The following is a 6,081-nucleotide window of genomic DNA, read 5'->3' on the forward strand; positions in this document are numbered from 1 at the left end:
AAATACAGTAATACCTTGAGAAACGAGTATAATCTGTTCCTGGGTCGAGCACGAACTTCAAGGTCCTCTAAAAAACTCCCTTGTTAGTGCTAATAACAATGGAAAAAACACAATATGGAAGACTGGAGATGCGTACAGAAGTCGACGAACACGTGAAGTGAACGAGTGAGGTGGCGAGTGAGCGAGTGCTCGGCCACCTGGCGTCGGCGTCTGTAAGCGTGCTCGTATCTCAAATCTTTACTCGTATCTCAGAGCAAAAATTTGCTCGAATGATTGCTCGTATCTCGGTATACTCGTATATCTGGACGCTGGTATCTCGAGGTATTAGTGTACTTTGAAACTAGTGCCAAGGGCATATGAAATACTTATATTTTACCTGAGCATTTTAAAGAAACTTTGAAGATGGTATACTAGTTGAGTTACAAAACCCCTGGCCTGCGGTCCAAATCCAGCCAGCTGCATCATTTTATGTGGCCCTATTGGGGTTAACCTGTATTCTGGCTGTAGTCTTAAAGTCCTCAGTATGAGGGTCATCCTAATGTCCACTGTATGGGTTAAATGGGTATATGTTTGCCATAAACTACATCTCCCACAATGCATCTTAAATAAACAAAACATTATAAAACTTTAAACAGTTAATCCTTTCATTAATCCCGTCCCTCCTGCTGACTCACGTTCTGGGTCATTGGGTCACTGAGGGGGACTGACCTTGACCTAACCGTGGTACCTGGAGAAAACCTCCACCCATGGACAGAACAGCCATTACTGTAAGCCCAGGCTCCAACTGTGGATTTTCTTGCTGAAAGACAAATATTCAGCTATATTCTGTGGTTGTGTAAGCTACTGTCACGAAGCTAACATATACCAAGGACGTAGTCAGGCAATATTGTTGCTCAGAGCTGGATGCTCATGCTGTGTAAACAGTAGAAATTTAACAATGCTAACTGTAGATGTTGGCCGCTGTTGACCAAGTTTTCTTTTAGCAAACTCTTTTGTTGCCTAAATATTTGGTCTTCCTTCTTCATGAACAACTCATCATGTAGAATGAAAGACCACAAATATTGACCACCAAACAGTCCGGCTGCACAAGCAGAGGGGGCTGTTTCTCTGTGGGGCTGGATTTTTTATATAAAAAGTAACTCTACGCTACAGTTTATAGTTTACTGACATTGTGTTTTTGTTCATTTGTAGTTGGGTTCTTTTGCCCTCTAGGTCGGACCACCCACACACCGACTAATAGTTCTAGGCCCACAGCTGTCAGCATATACCAGAACAGAGGGAAAATAAAGCCTGTCTCCATCAGTATTTGTCAGGGAGGTCAGTTAATCCACGTCAGTAAGAAAGTCCAAATAATCTGCACACGTACTAGAAATATTTCCTCTGCCTCCTTCACTGGACCCTGCAGAAGTACAGTATTTCAACATGTTACTGTAGTATAGTATAGTAAAGTATAGTACTACTTGATGGCATAATATATATAAATATAAACAATAAATGTCATATACCATATACTGTACTATTTAATATATGTTAATTTATCTGTACAATAAAGTACTCGATTACATTATATATATATATATATATAGTATATTTGTGTCTACAATAATAATAATAATGTATTTTACTTTCTCTGCATTAGCTAAAGTACTCATTAGACATTTATGTGAGTGCATGTTAAAATGCACGTCTGTCAGAGTGATTGTTTGAAAAGTCAGGCGCGTTTCTCATTAGCGCTTTGATCACTTTGTCTTCATTTGTGATGGAGAGAAATGGCCGCCAGCGGTCCTCTGGTTGTGTATGTAATTAATTTTTGACATGTAACTGAACTGAACTGAAAATCCAATTAGTTAACAGACAGTCTGACGGCACACTTGTCCCAGGGTGAAGATTAAACATTTAAATACATCACATTAACTGATGTGTTTAACTACTTTGGTCCATGACTAAGAACTGGTGTGTTCAAGTCAAAAGAAAGAAATAAAATAGTTGTACAGATTAGCCCCTCACCACAGTTCACCAATCCCCCCTTTAATTCCTATAATATTAGGAGTATTTCCCTGTCAAATCAATGATTTTTATCCTTTATTCTTTTGTTTTTTTAGTATTTTGTGTATCTTCAACAAATTGTATCAGCATAAAACCTTCCAGACCCTGATCTTTCAACAAAAGGCTAAACTGCTATTATCTCCTGTCCTATTTCATGCCAGTGGGTGGCGTGTTCCCTCTGTGTGTGCGTGGGGTTTCAGCAGTTTCCTCTCACAGTCCAAAAACATGATTCCACACTCTACTCTACACATAGGTACAAATGTGAGTGCAAATGGTTGTTGATCTCTCCATGTGGTTCTGGAATGGACTGGCGGTCTGTCCAGGTCCATCCACTGGAGTGCTGGGATTGGCTGTAGCTCTCCCATGAGTCCACAGACTGGACTTCTTCCCATCTGAAATGATCCAAACCTTGGCCAATCTGTATTAGAAAGAAGCAGCTCCTCTAAACCTGCAGCTCTGCACAGCACATCAGTTAGCTGTTCTCTGCTGCAGCCTCTGTCTCTGCTTTTGTGTCCACTGAGGGCGAAGGTGTGTGTGAGTGTGTGTGTGATCCAACTGTGAGGTCAGAGCAGTCTACACAACACCTGGTTCCAACTACAAATTCTAGACCTTGTTATTAAAACCACAACCAGACTCTTGGCTGAACACATTTATAGAACTGAGTGAATTAACATCAGGCAGAGATTAACGATCAAAATAAAACAGTATGTGAAACCAGTTTGTGAAGAAAACAGTTTCAAAATAAATGTATATTCATTTTAGAATTTGAATTTCCTAACCTAACTGACTGATTTCCTTGCTTTTAGAACAAATAACTAGAACAGAAAATCCGTCGCTTATTCAACCACTAATCTGTAAAAATTGTTTCTGACTGCAGTTTATTTTTAGTTATTTTTTTGTCCCAAATATTTGTAGATTCTATCTAACCATAAATCACTGTCCTTTTTTTTAATATAACCACTCTCAAATTTGATTTTTAAAGTTCAAAATAATCAACAATTTTTGTAACCCTAACAACCCTGCTAGCTGTCTGGAGTGAGTATGGAGATCAATTCTAATCAACAGACACGACAAAGACGTCTTGTTTCACCACTGTTGCCAACGCGGATATTTTCACTTATCGTATTTGAACTGCACTTCAGGATCAGACCACGGTCTTCTGAAGTGTCCTATGGTCCTCTCCTTTTTAAACCATTGTTTTAAAATTCAGATCTAATCCTGTTTCAGAAAACAACGACTTGTGTAATGACAGCAGCTTTGTGCCTTGAACGTTACGCCCAAAGCTGTCACCTATTCAAATGTAGAGATAATGAGGAAGAAGCAGGTGTGACAGAGCTCAAGTATTAAACATATTTGTTACAGTGACTTGTCTTGTGTTCAGCGTTCACCCTGGTCACCTGTGCCATCGATAACGGCACCATAATGTAACGTTGTCTGTCGTCCTTGTGTTACGTCTTGTCTCGTGACTTGTCAACACACTCCTTCAATCATTCCTTCTTTGTTTGTTGACTGGGCCAAAACAGGCCTTGTTCTGTTGTCTCTCTTCTTTGGGTCAGGAAGTTTTTGCTACAGAGCACGAGACCAGCTGAGTCTAGTGATGCATTTTAAAAAAGGACCATAAGACCGACTTTTGTTCTGTGGAATCCCCATGGTTACAGGGGCTCCGTTGCTGTTTATGTAATTGATAAACTGTCTTTTAAACTATTATTAAACTTGAGTTCCCACTCTTTATTTAGCTGAGCTACAGTATGGAGGCCAGGCCTACAGCCAAAACAATGTACGAATGATTTACAGTAATACTGTTCCAGATCACTGTAGACACATTCTAAAGTGATCAAATCTGATTTTATAGCAGCTTCTGCTTCCTTTAGTCTTATTTCTTCATAAATAATCTGGAAGAAAAAAAATCACTTTACACACAGAGAAACCTTACATTTTGAAAAGCAAAATCCTGAGCAACAGACAGAGAAACAAAAGTGTCCGTTCTCCAGATCTTCAGATCCCAAAGAATGATCCTTAGATACTGAAAAACTGAATATTTTTTCAGATAAAAAAAAAAGATCTGGACTTCAGTTAAATTAAAACAAGGCATACATCTGGACTTTGTATTTTGTCAGTCTGGATACCCAATCAAATTTGTGTTTAAAGTGAAAATACGACAAAACCTATCATCTGGGTACAGCTATACTGCTGAGCAAATACAGGTCTGACAAAAGTCTAAATGTGAGTTATTTCATAGATAGCTTTCTTCAATGTGTCATACTTCAGTATAACGCCAGATGGTTGGTCTTTAATAACTGTCTTTGATTATACTTTGAAAAGGAAAGTGAACTCCTTGTCATTGTGACACAGCACCCAACCAAATGTGACCTCTGCTTTTAACCCATCACCAAAGTGAACAGTGGGCAGCTTTAGGCGCCCGGGGGCCAGTGTGTGGGGACAGTGCCCTGCTCAGAGCACCTGAGTGGTAACTTGGCAGCTGGTGGACTCGAACCTGAATCCTACAGGACCCAAGTCCACTTCCTTAACCACTAATGACCTTGATAAACAAAACTTTTTGTAATAAAAGTTTGCAACACGATAGTCAAATCATCACACAGGAATGTTACAGTTGCATGTTGTGCCAAATGATCTGTCAACACCACAGGTGACTTTCCAACACAGTAACTGTAGAGCCAAACAGACGACTGAGTGGGAAACACATGCTGTCACAGAATGCGCTAACGTTTTCTCCTAATATGTTTTTTGGTTATTCTGTGACCTTTCCCATCCATACAGGTTCACTATACCCTGCAGCGTATATGAACATCACATATTTGATTATGACCTGGGACTGGAAAAGCCAGTGTAATGTATGCACACCATGTGTTTGGCCCCGGGGTTGTGGTAGCTCATTTGGATCAACATTTATTGAGATGGACCTGATGTCGTTCCTCCTCTTTTTACTGCATACATTTTGTTCTCGGCCATCTTAACATCAACAGTAGAGCTTTGTTAGCCGTCGATGAACGTTTTCATTTTCTCGGTTCTTTTTTTCTTTTTTTTTATCCTTTTTCTCAGTCAAAACACAAAGAACCCTTATTCAAGCATCAGCTTCTGTGGCACAAAGTTGAAAATATGAGGGTGTTGTTGTTGACAATCATCACATGCACAAGTATCTATTTTATCCCTCTTCCACACAAATGATAAACAAGTATATAAATATATATATATATAATATATGTACATATACACACATATATATTATATATTTTTATATATATTATATATGTATATATATTTATATACAGAGAGTCTTGGCTTTCTGTATGTAGTGTTTATGTTCTGAAAAAGTGTGTGTGTGGGGTGAGTGGGTGGGTGTGGTATATAAAAACAAGACAGTTTAGGTCAATCATTCACTCCAAATTGACCACAGGTGTGACTTTGAATGTGAACTGTTGTTTGGCCCCAGGACAACTGTCCAGGGTGTAACCTGTCCTCGCCCAATAGACACTGGGATTGGCTCTAGCTGCCCATACACACAAGTTTAACTTTCTTTATTTATTGATAATAAATACATTGATACATACAGTAAACTTTTAGTCCGTCTACTCTGATTGGCTGGCTGGTTAACATTAGCTAAGGGTCGTTGGTGCGTTGAAAACAGTGTTGTAGTCAAAGGTGTAGAGTAATACCTCTATGCCAGGACTAATCAAATACCCCTGGGATAAAACGCTAATTGATAATACTCTTTCTAACCCAGAATATGTGGTGTTTAAGTTAGCATGCTAGCCGTTCTAGCATTCTCACTGTAGATGTATCAGTAACTGCCTTTACTTCAAATGACACACTATTATTCTCCTTTTCAGTAACTGTACTAGCAAAACAAACTGTCATTTGGCTTCTGTGAAGATGTGGAACTTGGCTGCTGTTTGTACATCAACGTATAATGTTATTTTAGCATTTTAAAACGGCACACATGACTGAGAGAAAATAGAAAGCACTTTGATGCAGAGCCAGGTCAACTTTTATGGTGATTAAAGCTGCGCCAGCTAA

This window comes from Cynoglossus semilaevis, chromosome 2 (assembly GCF_000523025.1).
Source record: "Cynoglossus semilaevis isolate Cse_v1.0 chromosome 2, Cse_v1.0, whole genome shotgun sequence".
Taxonomy (NCBI): Eukaryota; Metazoa; Chordata; class Actinopteri; order Pleuronectiformes; family Cynoglossidae; genus Cynoglossus; species Cynoglossus semilaevis.